Source organism: Anopheles maculipalpis, chromosome 2RL, assembly GCF_943734695.1.
Source record: "Anopheles maculipalpis chromosome 2RL, idAnoMacuDA_375_x, whole genome shotgun sequence".
In the NCBI taxonomy this organism is placed as follows: Eukaryota; Metazoa; Arthropoda; class Insecta; order Diptera; family Culicidae; genus Anopheles; species Anopheles maculipalpis.
Genome location: NC_064871.1, coordinates 58,457,861 through 58,470,158, shown reverse-complemented (window position 1 = coordinate 58,470,158; position 12,298 = coordinate 58,457,861).

The window sequence follows — 12,298 nt, the reverse complement described above, 5'->3', positions numbered from 1 at the left end:
TTAAAGTCTTTAAAATCTCAGAATTTTTAAAAAAATAAAAAAAATCATAAATTTCACATTTCTCAAACATCTAAGAATTTTCAAAAAGGTTATAAATTTTAGAAATTTAAGAAATCTCAGAAATCTCAGAAATTTCAATAACTGCAGAATTCTCAGAAATCTCATATTTTTTAATAATCTCACAGATCTCAGAAATTTCTAAATTTTTAAAATTCTCAGGATTTTAATAAATCTAAGGAAGTTCGAAAAACTCAGAGTGCTCAGAAATTTCAGTATTCTAAGATATATCAGAAATATCAAAAATCTCAGCAAAATCCGAAATATCAGAAATCTCAAAATTCACAGAAATTTCTGAGATCTCAGCAATCTCAGAAATATCAGTAAATCTCAGAATTTTTAGCATTCTTATAATTTTTAAAAAACCTCAGAAACATCAGAAATTTAAAAAATCTCAGAATTCACAGTAAATCTCAGAATTTTCAAAAATATCAGACTTCTTACATATCTCAGAAATCTCACAATTTTTATAAATCCCAGGAATCTTAGAAATCTCAGTAATTTCAAAAATATTAGAATACTCAGGAATCTCAGAATTTTCAAATATCTCAGAATTGTTAAAAATTTCAGAAATCTAAGCTATCTCAGAAATCTTAGAAATCTCAGAATTTTCAAAAAAATCTAAATTTTTAGAAATATCAGAAATCTCAGAAATTTCAAAAATCTCAGAATTTTCAGATATTTCAAAATTTTTAAAAATCTCAGATAACTCAGATCACTCAAGTCTCAAGTCTCAGAAAATCTCAAAATTTTCAAAAATCTCAGAATTCTTATAATTCTCAGAAAGAAGTCAATTTTAAAAACTCTTAGAAATCTCAGAAATTCTAAATATTTCAAAAATCGAAGAATTTTCAAAATTCTTAGAACTCTAAGAAACCTCAGATTTCTCAGAAATCTTAACATTTTTAATAATCTCAGAAATCTCAAAATTTCAAAATTCTCAGAATTTTTATTTGTTTATTTAGTTACATTTGATTATTACGGTCCAGTGCCGATTTGTCAACACCGTTGTGATGAGTAGATTTTCACATATTGATAAAGCATTTCCTCCTTATTCTTTGCCTTATCCCGGGCATACTCGGTTGTGGATGGTTGTGGTGATGAAGATGATGATGAAGTTGATGATGATGATGTAGTGGTGGATGTTGTGAGTTTTGATGGTCCAGGACTATTGCTGTGACTATTGTGACGATGGTGAGTTAAGATGACACCGCAGCACTAGAAAAGCAACGCAGCAAAACGCGCCACCCATTATAGCAACATGAGAACCTGCAACGAAGCTAAATAAACAAACAAACAACCGAGCAGCCCGCACAACATTATCTGCAACGCAGCATAATTCAGCACGGACCAACACACCAGCATCAATCCAAATCAAACCAAAGTTAGTTGATATTCAGACGCTAATCCGAACGGTATCTAACTCCGCCAGTCGATGGTAATAAAGTTATGTTTTTTTTAAAAACACTTCTCCCGGACACCGTGCGTTAACTGGCCGAATAGGGACCGCGCTATGTGAAAAATAAAGTGAAGGTGCAAGTGAAAAGTAACCACGTTAGAGTGAAAGTTACCACCAAATCCTAAACTCAAACAGACTTCCTGATTGCCGAGTGCAGCCGTGTGAAAAGGATCCCGAGTTACCTGTGCAGTTAGCAGCTCACGCAGGACAAAAAGGAACCATCCGTCACACTGAGAAGGAGGACTATCATAGCCGGTTTTCTACAAAAAACAACACATCGTCCGTTAGAGGAACGCAAAACAACATAAGGCCCGCTAGAGGAGCTGAATCAAGACAACATAAAACGTACAAGCAACGCCCGAAACAGGATGCGTATGGTACTGTTAGTAAATTATAAAAAAGTTGTAAGTGAAAAATTTAAATTGTGAAAAATATATAACGCATATCAAAAACGATCGCAAACTTATATAACATATTACCAACTCCAAAAAGTGAAATTAAAAACGTGTTAAAACTAACGAAAAAATCCTGGAGAATCTAACTAATTCATAACAACCCATAAGACTAAAAATGTCGAGACCCGAGCTTGATCAAATTATCAACCGCATTACCGCACTCGAAGCGTGCAATATTGCCCCCACTTCTATCGATTATTCCAATCCACCGCTTTATTTTACAAAACTAGATGGAACAAGTGTAAATCCTGAAACGTTTGAAAAAATCCCTGATTTGGTAAAGGATTTACCAACATTCACCGGGGATCCCAGCGAACTGAATAGTTGGTTAAATGACGTAGATAGTTTAGTGAAAATATACCAAACTAAAGGTACAGACACCATCGAACGTCAAACTAAATACCACATGATCTGCAAATTCATTCTTAGAAAAATTCGAGGTGAAGCGAATGACTCACTCGTCGCTTCAAACGTAGGCATAAACTGGAACCTGATCAAAAAAACATTGGTCACTTATTACGGTGAAAAACGTGACTTAGAATTCAATGTTCCAACTCATGAGCGTACAACAGAAGAACCACTCGCTTGAAGTATATTACGACGAGGTGAACAGATTACTGTTCCTCATCGCAACGACGCATATTCTCAATTGCAATTATTCAAACCATATTCAGATAAAATGCTAAAATTTTATCATTTAGAAAATTTAAAATCATTTGAAGCCATAATCTGACACGATTCATTAAAAGAAATTAAAGGAGTAATTGACACAGTCAATGAAATATTAATCATTGATGGAACAAATATCATTCCATTACAACAATACCAACTGCAGGAAGTATATTGAATAAATATTCGTGATAATCATTTGAACGAAAAAAGAAAGTTACATGACCTATTACCGGAATATCAAGATCTTTTCCAACCACCAGATTTGGAACTACTTTGTACTTCGCGAGTCAAAGCGACAATAAGAACAAAAGATGAATCACCAGTTTATAGTAAAACGTCGTAAACGTAAAACAATCCCCAAGCTCTTAAAGGTGAAGTTAACAGGCAAATTGAAAAACTCCTAAATGATGGAATCATCAGACCTTCGAAATCCCCATACAATGCACCAGTGTGGATTGTTCCAAAAAAACTGGATGCTGCCAATGAAAAAAAATATAGGCTTGTCGTAGACTATAGAAAATTAAACACTCAAACAATAAGCGATAAATATCCTATTCAGGATCCATCTACTGTTTTAGCACATCTAGGTTCAAATAAATATTTTACAACTCTTGACTTAGCGTCAGGATTTCATCAAGTACCTATGTCGGAAAATGATATCAAAAAAACCGCATCCTCAGTAAACAACGGAAAATATGAATTCGTACGCATACCTTTTGGTTTAAAAAATGCCCCTTCAATATTCCAACGCGTCATGGACGACACTTTAAGGGAACATATCGGAAAAATTTGTCACATATACATCGATGACGTAATCATTTTTAACGAAACAGTTGAAGCACATCTGAAAAATTTTAAAATTGTTCTAGAAACTTTGAGAGCCGCTAATTTTAAAATACAACCGGACAAATCTGAATTTATAAAAACAGAAGTTGAATTCCTTGGATTCATAGTCTCAAGTGAAGGACTTAAACCAAATATAAAAAAGGTTGAAGCCATAAAAAATTTCCCAGAACCACAAAACCTTAAGGAACTGAGAAGATTCTTAGGACTGTCAGGGTATTACCGCAGGTTTATTAAAAATTATGCACAACTGGCAAAACCCATCACAAAACTCCTAAAAGGGGAGGATGGCCATCGCCAAATTTCCAAACACGAATCAAAAAGTTTTCCTATTGAATTTGACCAAGCCGCAAAAAACGCATTTCGAACCCTTAAAGACATAATATCTTCTAATGATGTTTTAGCTTTTCCAGATTTCGAGAAGCCATTCAAACTAACAACAGACGCATCGGACAAAGCTTTCACCAAAATTTCACGACGGTGATAGACCGATAACCTTCATTTCTCGCACTCTTTCCGAAACAGAGGAAAATTAAGCAACCAACGAAAAAGAAATGCTTGTTATCGTTTGGGCATTACACACATTGACAAACTTCATATACGGAGCTTAAATTAATATTCATACAGATCATCAACCATTAACATATGCTTTATCTCCGCAGAATAACAACGCAAAACTGAAAAGATGGAAATCTTTCATGGAGGAACACGACTACCAATTATTCTACAACCCCGGAAGATCAAACGTCGTACAAGACGCACTTTCCCGTATACAACTAAACTCATTAACCCGAACTCAGACCTCAGCTGACGAAGACGATCATTCGTATATACCTTCAACAGAAGCACCAATGAATGTATTCCACTACCAACTAGTATTTAAAACTGGAACTAATTCTTCCTACCAATTAATTACTCCTTTCCCAAAATTTAAAAGACACATTTTCATTGAACCAGCATTTACTTCTGATTTTATCAAGGATAAATTAAAAAAATTAATCAATCCAAATGTAATTAATGGCATTCACACAGATGAACAAACAATGGGAATTATCCAAGAGGTTTATAAAACTCTCTATAATCCAAAAACAGTCAAAGCTAGATTTTCTTAAATACAAGCACAAGACCTATGCAATGAAGAAACACAAATAGAAGAATTCAAAAATATTCATAATTTTGCTCACAGAAATGCTAATGAAAACTCATCTCAATTTATAAAAAAATCTACTATTGAGAACATTGTAAAAAATTGTGAAATATGTAAAACAGAAAAATACGAGAGCAAACCCCAACAATTTATACCAGTAAAAACACCAATACCGACATGTCCTGCAGCGATTATCCATATCGACATATTTGCTTAATACGCAAATTTTTTTTTTATCTCATCAATAGATAAATTTTCAAAATACGTTAAAATACGACCGATAAAATCGAAATCCATCGCTGATGTAAAATAAGTTTAACTACAACTCCTATATGACTGGGACTTCTCAGCTCAAATTGTAATAGACAACGAATGTACGTTTGTGTCAAACGTTATCGAACAATCAATACTAAATCTAAGAGTAAAAATACAGACAAATAAATGTGCGTGCTGTCTTAACGATGTTTATTTGTTCGTTGCAGTTCAGACCATAGCAAAATGATCAACAATAGATCAGCCACAACACCACAATAACCGGAATTCGGATGAAACCAACCACCATCATTACAATAGCCACCGCAATAGAACCGGACCATCATCCACGAATACATCATCATCATCATCATCATCATAATCATCATCATCACCATAACCGAGTATGCCCGGGATAAGGCAAAGAATAAGGAGGAAATGCCTTATCAAGATGATTATAAAATTGACTCAACACAAGCGGTGTTGACAATTCGGCAATGGACCGTAATTATTAATTATAATTAAATAAAAAATATTCGTTCAGAAACGAATGGACAAATAGAACGTTGCCATTCGACAATAAGGGAAATCGCAAGATGCACAAAAAGACTCAATCCAGAGATGAGCATTATAACATTAGTACAACAAGCTGTTTATAAGTATAATCACAGCATACATTCATTCATAAAGGATACACCACGAAATGTGTATGAAGGGGACATATCAAACGATCTGCAAGAGAGATCAAGAGTTAGAGAAAAAACAAACGAAAGAATACAAGAGCTATTCAAAAAGAATGAAGAAAAAATCAAAAACGAAAAATATAAGGATTACGTAGAAAACGAATATGCATTCGAAAAGAAAAAGACGAATAACCAACGCGATATTCGTTTTAACGCAGTAAAAGTAAAGGAGAATCATCCAACATATATTATCGATTCAAACAATCGAAAAATACATAAAGTAAACTTAAGAAAGTAGTGAAAAAATATTAACACTCTTTCAAATTTATTTTAACTATCGTTACAGAACACAAATGATCTTGTTGATCAAACTAATTTTCAGAGATATAAACATATGTGATTTAAATAACAATCCATTAGCCATAATACCGATTGGTTAAGCTAAGATACAAATTGGATACATAAGAACAATACATCCAATGGATTTAACTGATATAAATGAAACAATAGAGGAAACATTACAAGATAGTCCAAACGGAAATTCTACAGAATGTTAGAACAGAGTAGTTTGAGGCGTGAAAAGATACGTGTAGTTAATACAAGGTTCTGATTTATTCTGATTTTATGAGCTTACTATGTTAATCATATAAACTCTTTTGGCTTCGTTGAATACTAGATGCTTCTATATCCAACACTCCTCCTCAACGAAGACATCTTCATCCTTTAACACCGATTGCCGTTCGATGTCGTTCCAACTTGATTCGTTCAAGTGGCTTCGTCATAATGTCCGCTTCCATTTGATCCGTTGATAAGTAACGTAGCTCGATGATTCCTTTCTGGCGCAAATCTTTAGTGAAGGCATGTTTGGTATCAATATGTTTGGTACGACTATCAATACGATCTGATTCTACCATTTTTATACAAGACTGGTTGTCTTCCCACACGACGATTGGATTCGTTTCTTCTTCACCAAGATCATCACCTAACAGTCGTTTGATCCACAGTAGTTCTTGGCAACAGACGGACAATTACACGAACTCAGCTTCTGTTGACGAAAGCGAAACACACGTTTGTTTTCTGGTTCCCCAACTTATGAGTCCTCCGCAATATTTGATCAGAAATCCGGAATTCGACTTTCTGTCATCTTCATTACCGGCCCAATCAGCATCAGCGAAACCTTCGAGTTTTCCATTACCATCGCTTAAGTGTAAACGCAGATCCTTAGTTCCCGACAGATAACGTAGGACACGTTTTGCTTCAGTCCAATCTCGATTAGTCGGATTGGATACCTTCCTGCACAGTAATGACGTACTGATACAAATATCGGGTCGTGTATTCACCGCAACATACAGCAAACTCCCCACTAACGATCGATACGATTCATTCGTTTCCAGCAATTTTTCCTCCTTTTGCTTTATATACGTGGGATCGATGGGTATCTTCGATGGTTTTGAATTTTCATGACCAAACCGAGCAATGACTTTCTCGATGTAATTCTTCTGGTCAAGCGTAAAATGTCCTTTGACTTTTTCAACATGTATGCCCAGGAACTGCCGTATATCACCAAGCTTTGACACCTTGAATTCCTTTTCAAGTGTAGATTGTATGCTGTTGTATTCATCCTCCGAATCACAAAATATGAGCATATCATCCACGTAGATAAGAATAAAGCAACGCTTACCATTCTTATTTCTTATATACAGGCACGAGTCTGCTTTCCCGGATTGAAAACCCATGCTTCTAAATGTATGATCAATCCGTTTGTTCCATACACGTGCTGACTGTTTCAGACCATATATGCTCCGCTTGAGCCGACACACCAGATTTTCCCCCGACTGAAATCCTGGAGGCTGCTTCATATAAACTTCATCAGATAAGTAGCCATACAGATAAGCGCATTTGATGTCCAAGTGCTTTACCACCAAATTCTTCTTAGCAGCTATCGACAGCAAGGTACGAAGAGTGGTTTGTTTCGCCACTGGGGCAAAGACTTCATCATAATCCGTGACGAACTGTTGAGAAAATCCTTGCGCGACCAATCTCGCGTTATAGCGTACCACCTCGCCGTTCTCATTTTCTTTCATCTTGTATGTCCACTTACATCCGACTACTTTCTTTCCTGCTGGCAACGGTACTAGCTCCCAGGTCTGATTTTCGATCAAAGAGGCTATCTCCTCCTCCATAGCAGATATCCAAGCCGTTTTATCGACACTCTGCATCGCCTCCAAGTAGCTTCTTGGTTCGCTAGTGTCTTGTTTCGTAACACCGGTTACTTCTGGATACCGCTTCGCTGGTACTCCTTTCATTGTTCGATTTGACCTTCTCGGTACACATTCGATGTCTTCACATTCATTAGAATCATTTGCAGGGACATGATCTTCATTTTCTTCAATGATATCACTAGTGGCCGTATCGAACGTTTCATTTTCGCTATCACTTTCTTGATGAAACAATTCAGATTTCTTAGTAGCTGTCTGAAACTCTATTTCCACATTATGATCGGCTTTACTAGTACGTTCGTTTGTTAAAGGCTTCGTGTTCTCAACAAACCGAACGTCTCTGCTAACAATTACCTTTCGTGTATCTTCGTCAAGCAATCTATATGCCTTGTGCTCCGACGAATAACCTACGAAAGTGAGTCGTTTTGCAGTAGCTGAAAGCTTCCCTCGCTTTTCCTTTGGGATATGTCCCTACGCACTGCAACCAAAAACCTTCAAATGTTTGACGTCAGGCTTTACTCCGTACCACAACTCGAATTGTGAAACAGCAACTGATGTTGTAGGCAAGATGTTCTGCAAGTAAACTGCTGTGTTCAACGCATCAGCCCTATCTGCAACTCCATTCTGCTGAGGACTGTATCCTAAACTGTATCCTGTATCTGTTCCCGACAGATAACGTAGGACACGTTTTGCTTCAGTCCAATCTCGATTAGTTGGATTCGATACCTTCCTGCACAGTAATGACGTACTGATACAAATATCGGGTCGTGTATTCACCGCAACATACAGCAAACTCCCCACTAATGATCGATACGATTCATTCGTTTCCAGTAATTTCTCCTCCTTTTGCTTTATTTACGCGGGATCGATGGGTATCTCCGATGGTTTCGAATTTTTATGAAGCGTATAAAGTCCTTTGACTTTTTCAACATGTATGCCCAGGAACTGCCGTATAACACCAAGCTTTGACACCTTGAATTCCTTTTCAAGTGTAGATTGTATGCTGTTGTATTCATCCTCCGAATCACAAAATATGAGCGTATCATCCACGTAGATAAGAATAAAGCAACGCTTACCATTCTTATTTCTTATATACAGGCACGAGTCTGCTTTCCCGGATTGAAAACCCATGTTTCTAAATGTATGATCAATCCGTTTGTTCCATACACGTGCTGACTGTTTCAGACCATATATGCTCCGCTTTAGCCGACACACCAGATTTTCCCCCGACTGAAATCCTGGAGGCTGCTTCATATAAACTTCATCAGATAAGTAGCCATACAGATAAGCGCATTTGATGTCCAAGTGCTTTACCACCAAATTCTTCTTAGCAGCTATCGACAGCAAGGTACGAAGAGTGGTTTGTTTCGCTACTGGGGCAAAGACTTCATCATAATCCGTGCCGAACTGTTGAGAAAATCCTTGCGCGACCAATCTCGCCTTATAGCGTACCACCTCGCCGTTCTCATTTTCTTTCATCTTGTATGTCCACTTACATCCGACTACTTTCTTTCCTGCTGGCAACGGTACTAGCTCCCAGGTCTGATTTTCGATCAAAGAGGCTATCTCCTCCTCCATAGCAGATATCCAAGCCGTTTTATCGACACTCTGCATCGCCTCCAAGTAGCTTCTTGGTTCGCAAGTGTCTTGTTTCGTAACACCGGTTACTTCTGGGTACCGCTTCGCTGGTACTCCTTTCGTTGTTCGATTTGACCTTCTCGGTACACATTCGATGTCTTCACATTCATTAGAATCATTTGCAGGGACATGATCTTCATTTTCTTCAATGATATCACTAGTGGCCGTATCGAACGTTTCATTTTCGCTATCACTTTCTTGATGAAACAATTCAGATTTCTTAGTAGCTGTCTGAAACTCTATTTCCACATTATGATCGGCTTTACTAGTACGTTCGTTTGTTAAACGCTCGGTGTTATCATCAAACCGAACGTCTCTACTAATAATTATCTTTCGTGTATCTTCGTCAAGCAATCTATATGCCTTGTGCTCCGACGAATAACCTACGAAAGTGAGTCGTTTTGCAGTAGCTGAAAGCTTCCCTCGCTTTTCCTTTGGGATATGTACCCACGCACTGCAACCAAAAACCTTCAAATGTTTGACATCAGGCTTTACTCCGTACCACAACTCGAATTGTGAAACTGCAACTGATGTTGTAGGCAAGATGTTCTGCAAGTAAACTGCTGTGTTCAACGCTTCAGCCCAATAACATTGCTGCATGTTTGAGTCGGCAAGCATGCATCGAACCATCTCCAAAAGATATCGATTCTTTCGCTCTGCCACTCCATTCTGCTGAGCACTGTATCCTGCCGTAAACTGCGCTTGAATGCCTTGTCGTTTGTAGAATTCCCTTAACTTTTTCCCGCGATATTCTCCTCCTTGATCCGAACGAATTATCTTCGGATTGCGCCCGAACATATTCCTCGCCATTGCCACGTACTCCCCGATCTTAAGAGCTACTTCCGACTTCTGCCTAAGCAAATATAGAACGCAGTACCTTGAGTGATCGTCGATTACCGTCATGAAATAACGATAGCCGGTAACGGAAGCTGTCTCTAATGGTCCACAAACGTCAGTATGAACGAGATCCATCGTCGCCTTCGTGGATGATATCGATTGTTTCGGGAATGGAATTCGTACACTCTTGTTCTTCAAACAACAATCACAAGGTTCCTTAATGCCGCACTTTTTCATATTACATCCAGTCGCAAGCTTTTCTTTGTTCATTCGATTTATAGCTCTCATGTCACGATGCCCGAACCTTTTATGCCATATGTGCTCGCATTCCTTATTGTGGTTACTTCTAGCTGCCAACACGATCTTGTCCGGTTGCTCCAAAACGTACAATCCATTGACAGAATGTGCACACGCCACTGTCGCTTTACCGTACATAATTCGACATCCAACATGATCGTCGAACTCCACTCTTGCACCTTTATTAGTTATCTGCGACACCGACAGCAAATTCATGGTTAAACTTGGCGTAAACAACACATCGGTCAACTTGACCTCCCTCGATACTCCGTTTTCGTCACACAACGTAATATTCACGGTACCTATTCCGTCAACTGGAGCTCGTTTTCCATCGGCCAATTTCACCCATTTCACATCGCTGCTTCGCAATTCACTCAAATATTTCCGGTCTGCGACGATATGGCTAGATGCCCCAGAATCTACAACCCATAACTTTGAATCGCTGTATCTTTCACTTACCCCGGCAAACGCAAAAGTAACTGTATCGTCCTTCTTTCGATGTATCTTGCCACGTCTGCTGCTGCTTTCCGGAGCTCGAGTCAATTCCGGACAATCCAGCTTCTTGTGACCCGTCTTGTTGCACTGGTAACACATCAGAGGTTTCTGCTGCCTCTCCCGACGTTTTCCAGCACCAACTTTCAACACCGAATCCATTGACGCTCCACGATGCTTTTCGATCTCATCGATCAGCTTCCTTTTCACCAACTCCATCGTAAGATCCTCATCAGATCGAGTCTCTAATGCGGAGGTAAAAGTGTCGAATGAACTTGGTAGGCTTCGCAAAATCATCGCGACTTTGAGATTTTCAGCATGTTCTTGTCCGGCATTTTGGAGCTGCTCGTACAGTTTTTCCATCTCGAATAAGTGCTCGGCCATGTCATCGCCTTCCGAAAAACGTTTATCGCAAACCCTTTTCAGCAATGACACCTTCGATGTAAGTGTCGTTTTCCTATGATGGTTCTGCAACGATAACCACGCCTCGCGTGCTGTCTTCGACGAACGAATCAATCCGTGTTGGTTGTCTTCAATGAGTAGGCCTATTGTCGCTCTGGCCCTGGCGACACCGGCGTCCCAAACATTTTGCGACACTGCTTCCGGCTGCACTCCTGGTTCCACGTAGCACCAAAGATCCTCACGGACCAACAGCAATTCCACTTTGAAGCGCCAGCTGGTGTAGCTACTGTTGTTCAGTTTCACCATACTTAATCGGCCATCCATTCTGGAACAACGAGTTTATGAACGTAACGAGACAAATATTCACTTCTCTTCCGAAAAATGCCCTGGGCCCATAACCTGTTAGAACAGAGTAGTTTGAGGCGTGAAAAGAAACGTGTAGTTAATACAAGGTTCTGATTTATTCTGATTTTATGAGCTTACTTTTTTGACCATATAAACTTTTTTGGCTTCGTTGAATACTAGATGCTTCTATATCCAACACAGAAATCTCATTATTTTCAAAATTCTCACAGATGTCGGAGATTTCAGAAATTTCAAAAACCTCAGAATTCTCAGAAATCTCAGAAATCTCAGAATTTTCAAAACTCTCACAGATGTCGGAGATATCGCAGAAATCTCAGAATTCTCAGAAATCTCAGAATTCTCAGTAAATCTTAGAATTTTCGAAAATCTCAGAACTTTAAAAATCTCATTAATCTTAAAAATCTCAGTAATTTCAAAAATATCACAATTCTTAAATATCTCAGAATTTTCAAAAATCTCAGAATTCTTAGGAATGTCAG